Consider the following 18,188-nt stretch of genomic DNA (forward strand, 5'->3'; position numbering starts at 1 on the left):
GGATTCTTTCGGTGCCAATCTTCAACTTTTGCAAAGTGGACAGAGGGAAAATATTTGCACTAGAACCGTTATCCACCAGTACCCTTGAGACAGCAGAATCCTCGCACTTCACTGTGAGATAAAGAGCTCGATTGTGTTCTGTACCCTCTATAGGAAGTTCATCATCTGAGAAAGTGATCTTGTTTGCTTCAAAAATCTTGTTAGCAATCTTTTCCAAGTGGTTCACCGTGATCTTATCAGGAACATGGGCCTCATTCAAAATCTTCATCGGGGCTTTGCGGTGTTCATCTGAATGTATCAGCAAAGACAGAAGAGAGATCTGAGCTGGTGTTTTCCTCAACTGTTCTACAATGGAATAGTCTTGCATTTTCATCTTTTTCAGGAATTCCTCAGCCTCTTCTTCGGTGACCGGCTTTTTTACTAGGATGTGGCCGTCCCTGAATGGCTTGGTTTTCCTCAGTTCTTCTGGGGTAAAACATCTCCCAGAACGAGTCAGTCCTCCGGTTTCATTGATTTCTTCCTCTATTTCTTTCCCTTTGTATGTTACTATCACCTGTTTGTAATTCCACGGGACGTCCTTTGTATCAACCATTGGTAACTGGGTCACTGGCTTAATAATAACAGGGGTAACACGAGCTCCTTCCACAATTATGATAGGCTTGCCCGGGACCCCTGGCATGATCACTTTTTGCTTTTCCTGGTTCGCTTTAACATCAACCGGAGGCCCTTTCACAACCAATAAAATGGCTTCACGTTGAGCGTGCTTGGCTTCTCCGACACCCCTTCAACTGTCAAAGGCATTGCTTTTGCAAAATTTGGAGCTTTAACTGGATTACTTTCGCTAGCCCGGATCATCATGACAGACTTGGAAGAATTCTTGGGCCCCCCGTCCTTATGAACTATCTCAATCATATGTGTCTCTGCATGGGCTGGCAAAGGATTTTGGTTGATGTTTGGCGCCTCCGGGCTCTGGACCACAATTTGATTTGTATCAATAAGCTCTTGGATCGCCCTCTTCAAATGCCAACACTTCTCTGTGTCGTGCCCTGGGGCATCAGAATAATATGTGCATCTGAGGGAATAATCAAGGTTCCTTGGAGGTGGATTTGGTGTCTTTGGCTCAATCGGCCTCAAAACGTCCAACTGCCTCAACCTCTGAAACAAACTGGTATAGGACTCTCCAAGATGGGTGAAGGTTTCTTTCCGTTGTTGCCTCTCTTTTCTATAATCCGGCCTTGATCGAAAGCTTGGACCAGTAGGGTCTCGGTATGGTTGTGGGGGTGGATAAGGATTTTGTGGAGTTGGAGCAAGCCATTGCGGGTAAGGAGGGGGTTGAGCATATGACTGTGCGTGGTGAACATGGTATTGGGGTAGCTCGACAGAATATCGAGGGTCTTGTGGTGGGAAATAATGCTGGGATGGATTATATGGAGCTTGGGTGTAGGTTTGAGGCCGGGGTTGAGTTTGGGTGTACTGGTGAGGCGGCCATGCCATGATCCGGAGACAAACATAGCGACATCTTCTTTCTTCTTTTTGCCTAACAGGCTTCCAGTGCCACTTTGAATTGCTTGTGTGGTTGCTTTTATGGCAGAGTAGCTCATGATCTTGCTTGACTTGAGTCCCTCTTCCACCATTCCTCCCATCTTTACCACATCGTTGAAGGACTTACCTATGGCTGAGATCAAATGGCCAAAGTAAGTGGGCTCTAGGGCTTGAAGAAAGTACTCGACCATCTCATCTTCTTCCATCGGAGGGTAGACTCGTGCATCTTGTTCTCTCCATCTGAAACCATATTCCCTAAAGCTTTCATTGGGCCTCTTCTCTACCTTGGTCAAAGATAGGCGATCTGGGACAATGTCTAAATTGTACTGAAAGTGCCGAGCAAAGGCCTGAGCCAAGTCATCCCATGTGTACCACCTGCTAGTATCTTGGCGGGTATACCATTCTAAAGCTGCCCCACTCAGACTCTGACTGAAATACGCCATTAATAATTCATCTTTCCCATCGGCGCCTCTCATATTGCTGCAAAAGCCTCTCAAATGGGCCACGGGATCTCCATGTCCATCGTACGGGTCAAACTTGGGCATCTTGAACCCAGCGGGCAGTTGGACATCCGGAAATAAGCATAAATCCTTGTAAGCCACACTTACTTGGCTTCCTATCCCTTGCATGTTCTTCAAAGATTGCTCTAGACTCTTCACTTTCCTGAACATCTCGTCCTGCTCCATATTCCGGGATGGTTTCTCAGTTTCGACAGGAGGTTCAAAGTGAGGGGCATGGGAATAAGGATCCGCGACTTTGAAAGTTGGTTCCGGAACATAATATTGGGTATCTGGAGCTTGGAACGCGGGTTCACTAGAAGATCTGTGAAGGGTAGCTCGCGGAGGGGCTACGAAAATAGGAGCGGATGTCGGAGCAGGGTATGCGGTTGTTTTGGCTGGTGGAGCATGAAAGGTTTGGGACGAGGTGCCAGGGTAGTGGTGATAAGGGGTAAAGCCTGGGGCGTGCTGAGGGGAAAGGTCAATGGTAATGGGATCTTGGGCTTGTGACAGTGGTGGGATGAAAGCGGGATTTTCTGGGTAGTTAGCGGGGAATGAAGGTGGAGGATGCCCCCTGACCCAGGCTTGATACATTTCTGCCATTTGATGTTTCAGCCTGTAGACCTCATCTTTCAATTCATACTCCGATTCTACAATCTCCCTTGGCGGGTCGACAACACCCGTGTCCGATTCTTTGCTAGTCATGACTGCCTTGCACTTTGATCTGGTGTTATAGGGGTGACTTGCCAGGATGCCAACAAACTAACCACCTAAAACAGAACCTGTCTCTTGCACACACAACAACTTGGTCAGTTTTAAAGCAATTTACAGATAGGTAATCGCACATTGGGGATACAATGCACCTGAGCAGTTAAACATTTCTAAATGCTTTGCGACGGCTCGTATGTTTCATCCCGGCTTTTCCAAATTCTCCAATCCTGACTTTTCCATCTCTCCTTCTGCTGTGTTTCGCTCTTTTAATTCTTATTTTTTTTTTCTTTAGTTTGGCCTCTCTTTTCTTTCTTCCCTCATTTTCTCTCTTTTTCTCTCTCTTCTTTTTTCTATTTTCTTTTAAGATTATGATTGAATCCTATGGGGATTGCCTACGTATCATGACGCCGCATGAATTAGATCATTACGTAGTTTAGAGAAATAGATACGAAAATAAATTATTTCATCAATAAAAGATATCTTTTTGAATTTTCTATTACAAGGACTAAAAGTAGCGATGACTGCAAAAGAAAAAATCTACAGACTCGAAATAAAGTAATAGACAACCTTGACAAAGACGAACAAGACTCGGAGAAAGTAAAATACAGATTATTAAAGGAAATCAAAAATACATAAGAGCCTCCACTGGTACTCCGGAGGCTTGCGGGACATCAGCCGGTCTCCGCACAGGCCTGCGGGCAATATCTTCTTGAAGGCGGTCTAGGTCAACCATCACCTGGCGAACAAATATCATCACAGAAGCAAAAAATATAGACCTGGTCATGTCTTCACATTCATGGCATTTCATTACAACATAATCAGCTATCTCCTTAATCCCCATTCTGATGACACCCTTTTCTTGAAGTAAACGTCCAATCTGTTGGGCCCGAGCCTCCAACACCTGTGCATCTGTGTTGTTTTGGTCTTGTAACTGCTGCATGCTTTCTTGTAATTGATAAATCAATGCGTAGCAATACTCTCTTTCTGCCTTGAAATCCTTTGTTTGCTTGATCATTTCATTTTCCAGGGCAACCAGCTTTTTCTGTAAAATTGCTACTTCTTTATCATATTTCTACTTCAACTGGTGGGCTAATCTAGCGTGTTCTTCCGCACCTTTGGCCAGCCTTGCTTGAGCATTGAACAAGTCCCTTTCGGCCTTTGTCAAGTCAAAACCGTAATCATGCACTTTCCGCCTCAGGTTGGTTATAATTTTCTCATCTCTCTCACTTCTTGCTGGTGTCTCGGCGGCTATTTTCATTCTCTGGATCTGGGCTCGAAGGGCTTCATTTTCCTTGGCCAACCTCTTCTTTTCCCCTTCATCTTCAGCTGCCTGCAAACTACTATCAAATTTGATTTTTTCAATTTGTTCTTCTAGCTTAGTTATAGTAGTTCAGTATTCCTTTTCTTTAGCCAACCAAACCCATTGCTCTCGTTCTCCATCGGTGAATTGTTGGACATGGGGCCTTTTGGCGGGCTGTTCTGGCTCTTGACCGACCCAACTTCTTTTCTTGTACCACGTGGCATAGTTGGATCCTACTTCACCTATGGACAGATCTCGTACTTGAGTCTGTGGTTCCAGGAACCTACATTGGTGCCAAATCTGGCGAACCCTTTCTTCTGGAAACGTGGCTTTCGGGCATATTTCAATAACCTGTGGACTCAAATCTTCGTCATAGGGGATTGTTTGGTATCTGCCCAACTGGCGTAGGACCCGATGTGGGGCATATGGCTGAATACTCCGAAGACCCATTAATAAAAGAAAGCACACTCCGGCGGAAATGTAGATAACTTCGTCGACCGGGAGCCAACCGAAAGCCCACTCAATTCGATTTGCGTTTAAAGAACCCAAATACGTAAACCATGCCTCAGTACCTTCTGGAAACTCATGACCGTTTACTCGGTTTTCATATTCTTCGATGCAATTGAGTCCGGTCAGACCGTAGTTCATGTAACCTGGGCGATGACAAAGATGTTCTACCAACCACATTTGTAAAAGCAAGTTGCAACCCTCAAAAAACTTTGTCCCGGCTCGACAAGCGGTTAAAGCTCGGTAAATTTCTGCGAGAATCATCGGTATGATAGTGCCATTGGCCTTTTTGACCATAAAGTCGGCCACTCCTGCGAGCCCCAATTCTATATGTTTGTCACTCCTTGGGCATATCAGAGTGCCTAAAAATGCCACCACAAAGGCCAAACCCTGCGTGCTTCCCATTTGTCTTTATTTCCCTGATGACTCAAACCAGTGTCCGGAGCCTCAAATCCGTGGGGGTCCCCATACCGGCTGTATAAGAAACGGAATGTGCAGAATCCTCCGGCTAAATTTTCATCTTTAACCTGCAGGCTAATACTGAGGAGGTCCAAAAACTTATGAGGGGTTACAGTTCTTGGTGCTACTGGATATTGATACCTTAACTTCCCTTCGAAACCAATATAACCTGCTATCTCCTCTAGTGTAGGGGTCAACTCAAAATCAGAGAAGTGAAAAACATTGTGTGTCGGGTCCCAAAACGGTATCAAAGCTTCGATTATATCAACCCTTGGTTTAATTTCCAGAAGACCAGTGAGCCCACCTAAAGCCTTTGTCACAGAACGCTGACTGACCTCCCCCAGGTCGTTCCACCACATATGGAGTCCTAGTGGAATCTCGTCTACGACTCGAAAAGGTATATTTTCAACAATGCTCATCCTGCACATTTTATTTAAGGCGACTGGTTAAAAACAAGTGATTTTTGTTTTTTTATTTTATTTTTGACCCCAAAAGAAAGCATATTTGTGCAAAATAAAACTCAAACAACTCAAGGCCACCTTTGCAAATAATGGCCCTTCAGCCCTTCAGAAATGAAGATTTTAAAGTTGTGCTTGCTAAGTGGCTAAAATTAGGAAAAGAGCCATAGGTGGCTATTCTGGTAAAGCAAACTTCCTGCGTCCCGTCGGGACATTTCTGGCTATTTGGACAGAAAGTGACATCCCCTAAATTTATTTATGACAAAATGACGCATTTTCAAATTTTCTGGTTATTTTTTGCAAAAACGGGGCCGAACCCGATGAGGGTTGCCTACGTATCTCACATCCGGTGAGAATCAAACCCGCGTAGTTCGGTCCATCTTGATGCACAGAAAGATATGATTTGTTTTGAAATGATTTTTTTTCTCTTTTTTTTTGAAACTTTGGCAGAGTAAAGGGATTTTTGAATATCTGGATTATCAAAACCTGGTATTTTTCTATCTTACCTCACTCTTTTCTTTTTTTTTCTTTTTTTTTTTTTACTCTAGAAGCCGGTCAATATAAAAACCAAGCAAATTAATGCACAAGTAGCACGTAAAGAATGCATCAGGATGGTCTTTTAATTTTCGGGTGCACCTATCCTAGACGGACCCAACCCCTGTGTTGAGTCCCCTAAGTCAAATGCACGTGATGCAAGCAAACGTACCTACTAGGGATCCGGCATAAGGCTGTGTTATTCTAAGTTTTAAATCCTGGGTGTATTGTTCTAGACCTGGCTTACCCGAACGGATAACTCGAGCGGACAACTCGAACCGAGGGGGAGCAGCGTACCGGGAATACAGAAGTTTCACCGGCTTTGCAACTTGTCCGAACCTCATTCTAAAATTAGGATATGACTCTAACAGAAAAGAAGCCACGCGAAGCGCACGCTCCCCAGAAGATTTAGAAGACTCAGAGAGAAGGAGGGTTTCGTAGCAATTTATATACAGTTCAAACAATATCAAAGCAGTAAAAATAGGCATTTAGCACATTAGGCTCAAACACGTAAAAAATCAGATAATAAGTAAAAGCCAAGTATAACAGTCATCTAAGCTCGAATTCTGAACCCTGAACCAGAGATTCTGGGTTCGGTCCCCAGCAGAGTCGCCAGAGCTGTGACACCTCCTTTTTCTCGAAGGGGAGATATTTGAGTTTTTCCAATTAAAGTGACAATATCCGAAATGGGATTATTTATTAAATTCAGAGTCGCCACTTGGAATAAGTTATGGTGTCCCAAGTCACCGGTTTATTTTAAATCCCAAATCGAGGAAGTTTGACTCTATTTATGGTCTGCGAACACAGAAGACCGGGTAAGGAATTTTGTTAACCCGGAAGAAGGTGTGAGGCACTCCCGAGTTTCGTGGTTTTAGCACGGTCGCTCAACTATTAATAATTGGCCTAACTATTTGATTTATTACATATTTAAAATCTATTGTGCTTTTTAGCTTTCTGACCGCTTTTATTATTTATGAAATTTATTTGAAACAAGTCACGATGTCGTACATTTGTCGTTTTGACACACGTCGCAAACCGCGCCACATGAAATGCACTCGCGATTTACGATATGCTTATTTTTATTATTATTAGAAGTTGTGGTCGGGTCACATAAAATGCATACCCGAATGGGATTTGCGTATCGTGACCATGCCACGGAAACCGTACCCATAGTCACGATGATTTATTATTAATCGCGTCTAAAGCAAAACTATAATTTTTATGAATTAATTAACCCATCCTAAAATTTGAAATTATATATGGAAAGGTCCAAAATGTATGGAAAAGGAATGTTGGAAAGATAGCAACTTGCTCTTTTGAATCCATAATGAAATGAATCTTTCGTTGTCACGAACCTAGATAACAATTATAAACGTGACCCAATCCATTTTTTATTATTTTTTAGTCAGTTCTTAACTACTTCGAAGGAAATCAAAATGAACTAAGATTGCATCGAATAATACGAACGCGAACATGAGTAGCTAATCAACATAAACTGGGCAAATTCGAGCTACTGTAAACGAAAATCTGAAAGTCTAACTGCATTCTTGAGACACTGAATCTAAATACAACAATTTGAGATACATTGAAGAGCCCAGACACGTTTTAACAAACTGAAATTAGCTACTGCATTTTGGAATACGAACCTGGGCTATAGAATGAGCCCAGTAACATGAAACTCTGAATATGCTACTAGCGCAATCTCAAGTGGAGTTCTATATGAACAAAGGAAAACAATTGCAAATGAATCGACAACCCATTGGTCCTGAAATAAATTACAAAGTTTAACTGATAGAATTTCAAATCTATGCTTTAATTACAACAACTTTCCAAGAGAAGCACATTACTTCCATTCTTTTCGCACTTTTCAAGTTTACAATAAGATAGCCACTGAGTTACTCTTGGAACCGAAATCTGCCAAACAAACTAGCAAGTGAGAAGATGGCATCAAAACTAGCTTAATGAACAGGAATATCACTTAGGATAAAGTGCTTCATTTTAGAAAGACAAATCAATATTAATACCTTGAATCCTATCGGCCAATAATACTTAATTTGGACTTTTCAATAGAGCATGAGGAGAATTCATCAAAAAAAAGAAAAAAGAAAACAAAACATATAGACAGATTAAATTACTTAACACACGATGGTTTGTATTTTTATTTAACAGATAACCATTGAACACTACAGGTGAGCATAGACATACCTAGCTGCAGAAAAGCCAACCGAATGACCAAATAAAGGTCTAAATATGAAAGAGGAAAATTCAGCTACGAGCCAGCAGAAGCAGCAATTTCCAGCAACAGAAAGACAGCAGCAAGACCAAAATAAAACCCAAAATCCCAAAGCTGGAGCTTGGTCACAGCAGAATGAATAAAAAGAAGCAAAGTGAAGGCTTCTTTGACTCAAGCAAATATGAAAATCCAGAAAAACAAACAACCACTGAGTATAAACTTAGCAAAACAAATTTTCTTCTTTTATGATTTTTCTGTCTCTAAGTTTAAATTCAGAGTGCCATTTTTATTTTTGGAAGATCAGTGAGTCTCTAGAGTGTGTGTTCTTTAATGTATTTGAGAGGAATCGAAACTCAGTAAAAAATCCCACCCTTCGTTTCTGTGTGAAGGGTGTATATATAGGCTATCTAAAATCAGAGAAGGTCTGTTGGGGGGAAGGAATATGTCAGCGTGAATTCAGAAAAAATAGACGAGGGGAGGGAATCTTTTTCCAACTGAAAAATGCCAGCTGTCCCTTCTAGAAACAGACTATCTGCTTAGGCTTGGGCCAAATGTTATGACCCAAATGGCCCAAGACCAAGCCCAGATCCGACATTAAAGAAAACAGCCCAAAAAACAACAAATGCCATATTTCAAATAAAATCAGAGACTTGACTAAGTACTTAACCTTTAATTAATCTAAATCAGTTTATTAGTTGAACAAATTGAACATGCAATTAACGACGAAGCTTAATCAACTAACTGAAAAAAAGAAAAAGAAGGAAAAACAACAAAACAAAAACAAACAAGAAAAATACAGAGCCGGAACAAATGAGGAAAAAGAATACTAGTTTAACGCTAAAGAAATGAGAAAACAACCCGACGGGTAACGGGAACGATGAACTCTGGCCGCGAATCGAAGAAAGGACCGGACTCCGGTAACTTCGAAACGGGTCGAGACTAGCCTAGAATAGTTGCTCTCAACAAGATTACTCGATGCATGTGAGTCTTGAACTAAAATAAACAGAAACACCAAAGTCATTTAGAAATAAACCAGACTAGGGTTTTTCTGGAATTTTAGACCTAAGATTCGCTAATTTTGGTGGGTTTTTTTGATGAAATTGATGGGGGATTAGGGATTAGGAGGGTATGAGGGTTATAGGGTGCGAGTTTGAGAGAATTCGGAGTGGTGCCGTCGGCGTGGGGATTCTGGGCGGCTAGGGTTTGGAGTGAGTTTGAGAGAGAGAGACGAGGGGTTTGGGGGCGGCTAGGGTTTGGTGATTGAAGGAGAGGGAGAGGAAAATAAGGGGGGTCTCGAGGGTTTGGGGGGTGGATCCGACAGATATAAGGGTTGGGGGAGGGGGGAGTTACGGGCCGTTAGATCAAAGGAGATCAACGGCTGAGATCGCCTGTTAACGAAACGACGTCGTTTTGGTTAAGTGACGAGGCTGGGCCGGGTGAGGGGTTGGGTTTAGCGGACTTGGGGCGATCGTTTGGGCCAGACATTGTTTTGGCCCAAGTTTGAGACCAAACAGAATCTCTTTCTTTTCTTTTCTTTTTCTTGATTTTAAATTCTAATTAATTAAAACCTAAATTAAGTATTAAATCAAACTAATTTGTAGAAATAAACCTAGTTATCTATTTTACCATAATTAAATAACTTAGACTAATAAAAGAAGAATTACTAATTTGCAATTTAAAGCCTAAAAATGTAAATACAACTCATATTTTTCGTGATTTTTGTTTAATAATGCAGTTAACTCATGCAATTAAATCCTAGATGCGATTAGACCTAAAATGTTATGCACGAAATACTTTAGACATTTTGGTATTTTTCTTATGATTTTAGAATGTTAAATATGCAACTAAATACGAGCAACTTTTAACCGAAATTCCTACAAATTCTATAAAACTAAAAACAATTAAGAAAAAAATCTATTTGTGAATTTCTATAGGAATATTTTAGTCGGGCAAAAATCACGTGCTCACACAAACAATAAATTTTCTCTTCGCGAACGTGACCCAAAGTCCGCGATCGCGATGCACACCCATGTGGCCAAAAACCAGCAACTATAAATGGTCTAGAAATGATCCGAAACCACCCCTAAACACACCTAAGCCCCTCGGGACCCCGTCCGAACATACCAATAAGTCCCAAAACATAACACTGACCCATTCGAGGCATCAAATCACACATAACAACATCGAAACCACGAATCGTCGATCAAGATCAATCTCTTAAGTTCATAAACTTCAAATTTCGAACCAAGTGTCCGATTCAAGCCTAACCAATCCGGAATGAATCCAAATTTTTGCATACAAGTTCCAAATGACATAAAAAACCTATTCCAACTCCCGGAACAAAAAATCGAACCAGATATCATCAAAGTCAACTCTCGTTCTCGGTCAAACTTATGAACATTCCAAACGTTCAAATTTTATACTTTCGCCAATTAGTACCAAAACCTTCAAGAAATATCCAGATGCAAATTCGAGCATATGCCCAAGTTCAAAATCACAATCCGGACTTACTGGATCCATCAAAATTCCGATCTGGGGTCAAATACACAAAAGTCAAACTTTGTCAACTTTTCCAACTTAAAGCTTCCTAGTTGAGAATTATTCTTCTAAATCAACTCCGGATCACCTGAAAATCAAAACGGACGATTCACACAAGTCATAATACATCATATGAAGCTACTCAAGACTTCAAACAGCTGAACAGAATGCAAATGCTGAACGGTTGAATCGTTACATCTATAATAATATATAAAATGAAAATGTCAAGTGCATTATAAAATGAAAATGTCAAGTGCATTACAGATATTGTGTAGCATAATCGGGGCGAATTGTCTATTGTTCAAAATTGGCCGGTGAGGAAGTATGATTTCTTTTTAAAAAAAAATAGTCAACCGATCTGCAAGTGTTAAATTAAATTGTCAATTATACTTTCAATAATGAAGCTAAGAGTATGACTTTACTCTTTTATTTAATGTATCAACAAATGAATATGTACAAAGAGACAAATATTTATACTAAGAAGGAAAGAGGCAAATATTTCTGTATATAAATAGTGGCACTAAGTTATTGTGATCAACGAACTGAGCATCAACAGAGATAAACAAAATATTCCCAACAATGGCTAGAGCCAACTCTCTGAAATTCGCTTCCTACTTCATTCTTTTACTAATCGCTGGTAAGTTATATATAATTTTATCATATATAGTATATATTTTCTCCTTTTCTCGCACAAGCATTTTCTTTTTTAATTTATTTTTTTTACATACAAATTAAAAAGATATACTGTAATATATTATGCTCCTACTTATACTCACCTTGATTCGTATTTTGAATTGCAGCTCAATTTACGTTATTTTCTAAAACACACGTAACTGCTGCTGGATGTTGGGACCTGTGTGTCTACAGTGATGAATGCACTGATGCAAAATGTTGGGCGTGCGATCTCAATGCTGGTCAGGGTGGTGGTTTCTATGGGCGCTGTATAGATCCATCCATTTGGAATGACGAAAAAAAGAACTAAATATTCGTACGTTCAATATAATACCGTGCGAATGTTTTTCCGAATTTCAATAATCCAACATACAATATATCATGTTGGTATGTGCATGCGTATTTTCGTTCTTTATTTGAATCTGTGTCAAAGTCCAGCGCTAGCTATAGCTGCTGGTACATAAGATTGTTGTGTTATACTTTGTACGTCTACCTATGTCAAAATTATTATCAATAATAAATAAAAAAAATAAGTCCTATCGTGCTCTATATAATTGTTTCAAGAAGGCTCTCGGTTGTTATGTGAGCCCAGCTGCTTGTATATATGATTCAATAATTAGTAGAAGTAGCATTCAGTCGGTACTCTTTTTTATTTATTTATTTAGAAATTGTCATTGTCATGTAATTTCATATTTCACAAGTAAAACTTCAAGATATTATCCAGTAGTTTTACTTGCGAAATTTGAAACTCTAATAACTATTTTTAGGAACTCCTGTTATGTCTTTCTGAGGTAATATCTAGAAAAATAAGCATATATAGCATAAAAATGCAAAACATTTTTCTTTAACAAGTAAAATCTAAAGGATGAAAGAAAATCATATCTAACAATGGAACCAAAAATAATAAAAAAAAAAAAAAAAAATAAAATAATAATAATAATAATAATAATAATAATAATAATAATAATAAAGGAAATAAGTTACTGCCTTGCTCTTGCAGAAGCTGGAAAATGCCAAAGTGGCTGTAACGAAAATTCTGTAAATCTAAGTCATTATAGCCAAAAGCCACACAAAAGCTTTCAGCTAAACTTTAGGATCATAACTTTTAAAAGTATTTATATTTTTCTTAAATTGCGTGCCAAGTCAAATTACGTCACATAAGTTAAAACGGGTGGAGTACTGCCAAAAGAGTTATAAGATTAAATATTCAAAACAAGAGATGAACTAATATTAAGATCTGAATCAACGTAGAATAAATTATTTTTTATGTTAAAATCAAATAATTAAATCTTTTAATTAATTATTTAGCAAGAGAATCCAATTCAATTATTTTTTAAATTCATCATATGAGTAAAATTCTTTTTAAAGTAAAAAAAATCTTAGGGTACATAAATATTTTTCATAAAAGAGCGCTAGAACATAAAGTAAAAAGGTTAGTATATTATTAAGAATTAAAATGCTATACAAATGTCTGAGGAAGCACAATCAAAGCTAAATCCTAAACAAGATCAAGTTTTCAAGACTATATTATAAAGAGTCGACTCTGGTATAACAAGATTATTCTTTATAGATGCCTCCGGCGAAATCAAAATAATATTTCTATGTCATGCATTACTTGCAAATATCATATCAAGAGGCATGACACTATTAGATAGCAAGTGGTGTACAAACAACGATTTTATTATGATACCACCCACTTTAGATTTGATATACCTCTTCAAACAACTTAAATAACCATCTCAAATATATCAAAGCAGAGCAATGATGCTAAATTTATAAGGAAATCAAAATTGATAATATGGGATGAAGCACTTATGACTAAGTGTCAAACGATCGAAATAATTGTCCGGAGTTCTTGAGATATATTAGATATTAATGAACCGTCTGGTGAAAAAATAATGGTTTGGGAGGTGACTTCTGTCAAGTACTACCAGGTTGTTCCAAAATCGACAAAAGCATAGACTGTAAAAGCTAGCTTACCAAAGTTATACTTCTGGCCTCAACGAAAAAGATTCAACTGACAAGAAATATAAAGTAATTAAGAACATATCCAATATTCAGTGTCTTCTTGCTTCGTGTCGGAAACGAAGAAGAGGATCCAATAAAAGATGATTTGGTTCTTCCCGGACACTTGGTTATCAATCCCAATGGTAATAGTAGTGCATTTAATAAAAGAAATATTTCTATCATTAGATTAAAACGCAATTTGTGCAAATCGCATGATAGAATTAAAAAGATATCTTAGCTAGCAAAAATGAATATGTTGATCAACTAAATAAAAGGTTGATTGCAAAATTTTATAGTAAAAGCAAAATGTTTTTCAGTTTTTGACTCAACAGAAAATGACACTAATAATTACTACCAAGAAAAATACTTAAATACTTTAATACCAGATAACAAGAAAACGGAAGCAAAAAACATATATATAAAAACATAACTGGTTATAACATAAATCTAAGTATAAGAAAATAAGAGAATACTATAGATCCTATAGGTAAGAAAAAGATACACTCGTGACTACCTACTGACTTTCTACCTTAGCTAGTTCTCAATCTCCATGCCTTTTTATCAAGGGTTATGTCTTGAGTAAGCTGCAGATGTACTATAACCTGCCTTATCATCTCTCCCCAATACTTTTTAGGTCTACCTCTACCGCTCCTCAGACCCACCATGGTCAACCTCTCATACCTTCTTACTGGGGCATCTGGACATCTCCTCATTATATGACCCGAACTATCTTAGTCTTGCTTTTCGCAACTTGTCCGTCACGGGGGCACTCCCACCTTGTCCCGAATATTTCATTCCTTATCTTATCTCTCTTAGTATGCCCACACATCCATCGCAGTATCCTCCTTAATTTATGCTACTTATAACTTCTGGACATGAAAGCTCTTGATTGGCCAACACTCCGTCCCATAAGCCATAGTCGCATCATACGTTGGTAGCTACCATTTTCTTGTTTTATAATTCCATTAAGAATTAGTGACGAGATCAGGCATAGTCGACCTCTATTTGTTGTTTTATCATTGCATCAAGATTTGGCGAGGATATTAGGCTTAGTTCACCCCCATTTCTTATTGATTGAAAGGTATACCTCAAACTTACAGTTCCGGATGTTGTTTGATTTAAAGACGAATTATATTGTAATATTTAATTTAAAATATGTGATTGACTTTTGAACAAAACAAACGTTGTTTACTATAATAAAGGTTACTTTTGTCTTCTTAGTATTTTAAATACATGTATTACTAATACATACATTATATCACAATTCGAATAAAATAAAGGTGATCAACAAATGATATATTTGGATTCCATACGATACAAAATATGAGCTACTAAGATTAGATTATTGCAAAAACGGATATGAAATAAATATAACTTTTGTTTGAAATGTACATAAATAGAATTCAACTCTAGAACTACCTAGGAACAAGTCGTACCCACACCCGGAAGACACGAACATCTTCAGAGTCATCTCCCGTCATCCATCGCAACTCCGCTCCAAGATATGCACGGAAGGTGCAGAATTGTAGTATGAGTACAACTGACCACATATACTCAATAAGTATCTTCACTAACCTCGGTGTAACGACCCGACTTGTCGATTTGAGTTATTACTCTCCTTTCTACTATTTGAAGTCTTGAATAGCTTCATATGATGTATTATGAGTTGTGTGCAAAATTTGAGGTCAATCGGACTTGATTTGCTATATTTCGGCATAGAACCTAGGATATTTCGACATCGATTCTTCAAGAATACGTAGTATCATATTAAGCAAATGAGCTTCAAATTCAGTTTTGATTAAAGAATTAGATCCGTATTGAAATTTTGGAGCCATAGCAAAAAGAATCGTCGAATTCGGATATCGTATGAGAGAGTTATGCCCATTTCCATGTCGGGAACGATTTTCCATCGCCGTCAGCGCCCCACGCCACCTGTGGCGCCTGAAACAGCTGAGACCCTATAAACGGGGGTTTTCTGCCATTTTTGACAAAAATAGAGTTGGGGAGCTCGGTTTTGATGATTTTTGGGCGATTTTTACAGGTAAACATTGGTGAAGTGTTCCTTATCCTATTTTGATTATATTTCATGATTCCATACTCATTTACATCATGAATCCGTGAATTTATAGAAGAAAAATCAGATTTTTTTGTAAAATCTTCCAAAAATATAAAATGAAGATTTGAAGCTCAATCCGATATCGAAATTTGATAAAATTGGTATGGGTGAACTCGTAATTGAATGAGTTGTCGGATTTTGTGAGTTTCGTCGGATTCTGAGACGTGGGCCCTACGGGCGATTTTTGAGTTAAATTTCGAATTTTGCTGGAAAATTAGTATTTTCATATGGAATTAAGTCTTGCGATTCGTGTTGAGTATATTGAATTGTTTGTGACTAGATTTGAAGCTTTTGGACACGAATTCGCGAGGCAAAGGTTTATAGGAATCTTGAAATTGGTTGCGAAATGAGGTAAGTATCTTGCCTAACCTCGAGTGGGGGAATTACCCCTTAGGCATCGAGTCTTATGTGCCATTTATGAAATGTGAAAAGCCGTGTACGCGAGGTGACGAGTACGTACTCGGGCTTATATGTGCAAAATTGATCGGGTTAAAGTCTTAGGCATATTTTGTAGTAAATTGAATAATTGTTGGCATTTATTAAATCATCTATTTGCCATGCCTCAATTCGCGTTTGTTGAATTTATTTTTATATGATAATTTGGTGTGGTTATTGCTTGTATATTTATGTGAATTCCGTGAGTTGGGTGATTTGATATTTTCTGGAAATAATTATATTATGAATTTTTCATCTGCAAATAATTAATAAAATTAGTTTGAACCGAGACGTTATATAATTATCAAAAATTTGGATTAATGAAAGCGTTTCCCTATACTGAGTATTTTCCATCTCTGTTATTATTTTTAGGTTTTATACACATTGTGTGGAGCCTTGGGTTATTTGTTGTGAAATTAATTAATTTTGTTATATCTTTGGAATTGGTTGTGGCCATTGGACAAATTGTGATATGAATTGATTTTGTTATGTTGCCGGGATATTATTTCGAGTAAATTATTGTGTTATTTGAGTTATTATTTTGAGGATATAAGGGTGGCATTTCACAGTTGATATTATGCGGGTATAAGGGTGGCATTTCACTGTTGTTATGTGTGTTGGGATATTGTGTGGGCGGAGCGATAAGGGTGGTTATATGAGAGATAAAGGTGACTATAGGAGCGATAAGGGTGGCTATTAATATTATCAGGGCGGGGGATAAGGGGGGCTATTATATGAGCGATATTGGCTATATGAGCGATAATGGTGGCTATTGATATTGTTAGGGCGGAGGGATAAGGAAGGCTATTATAGGAGTAATAAAGGTGGTTATATGAGAGATAATGGTGGTTATTGTTAGGGATGATATGTGATGATGTGGGGTTATTGCATTGGTAATTTTCATGTGAGGTTGTGATTTTTCTTGTGTTCATTTTTATACCTTGTGCAATTTGTCTTGTTGTTGGTAAATTGATAATAGTCTGATCTATATTGAAATTGAGAGCCTGTGGATATTGCCAGGCGGATTATGAAATAAAATGTGGGCACGAGGTATCGTGAGTAAATAATGATGATATTGGCACGTGAACTATCCGTGCAGTTGTGATATGAAATGTGGGAACAAGGTGCCGTAAGTAAATAATGATGATATTGGCATGTGAACTGTCCGTAAAGTTGTGATATGAAATATGGGTACGAGGTGCCGTGAGTAAATAATGATGATATTGGCACGTGAATTGTCCGTGCAGTTGTGATATGAAATGTGGGCACGAGGTGCCTTGGTTAAATGAATGATGATATTTGGCACGTGAGTTGTCCGTGCGATTGTGATAGAGAAATTGGCATGAGGTGCCGTGGAAATATAAAAGTAGGCTGAGACCCGTATTTTATGATTTTGAAATGCTGTATCACAGGGTGACTTTTATTCGAAAGAGATTTAATTGGTTGTACTTGTATTCATTATTTGTTGCACAATATTTATGGTATTCTTGTCGCCCTGCTATGTATATCACTGGTTGATTATTGTTGCCATTACTGTTATTTGTTTTCTATTATTTTTGTATACTATATTGCACATGCTATTAAACTGGTGAGTGTCTCGACTGTACCTCGTTACTACTCCACTGCGGTTAATCTTGATACTTACTAGGTACCGACCGTGGTGTACTCATACTATACTTCTGCATATTTTTGTGCAGAGCCAGGTATTGGAGCTATCAAACTCGGACAAAGTTAAAGTGTGATCGCAAGGATTCAAGGTAGAGCTGCTTGGTCATCGCAGTCCCTTGAAGTCTTTTTATTTTATTATACTGTTAATTATTAATCAAATAGTATTGAGTATTCGATCCTTGAGATCACTTCATGTATTTAGTTATAGTTCGTGACTCAGTATTACTAGTCTTGGGAGGTTGTTATAATTGTTTCCGCTTTTGGTTTAAAAGAAAAAAGGCTCAAAATATAATTGTAATCGGCTTACCTAGTCTTAGAGACTAAGTGCCATCACGACGCATTTGATGGGATTTTTGGGTCGTGACACTCGGTGAAGTAGTGACGAGGCTTTATAGTTAGAAGATACTCATTGATATAACATGTGCAGTAGACTAACAATAGAATAATACTAGAACATAACAGAAAAGGGTACAAGAAAATAAATATGTGAAGCAGTAATGATTACTAGAAG

At 38.3% G+C, this 18,188-nt stretch overlaps 1 long non-coding RNA gene across 1 annotated transcript; it reads left to right on the plus strand.

Annotated features, from left to right (window-relative positions):
- The first annotated feature begins 11,252 nt into the window (after nt 1-11,252).
- LOC138903616 (uncharacterized) lies at nt 11,253-12,005 on the plus strand. Its single transcript, XR_011412945.1, has 2 exons — nt 11,253-11,416; nt 11,580-12,005. It is a non-coding gene; the product is annotated as an uncharacterized lncRNA (long non-coding RNA).
- Nucleotides 12,006-18,188: the final 6,183 nt, after the last annotated feature.

This window comes from Nicotiana tomentosiformis, chromosome 12 (genome assembly GCF_000390325.3).
Source record: "Nicotiana tomentosiformis chromosome 12, ASM39032v3, whole genome shotgun sequence".
NCBI lineage: Eukaryota > Viridiplantae > Streptophyta > Magnoliopsida > Solanales > Solanaceae > Nicotiana > Nicotiana tomentosiformis.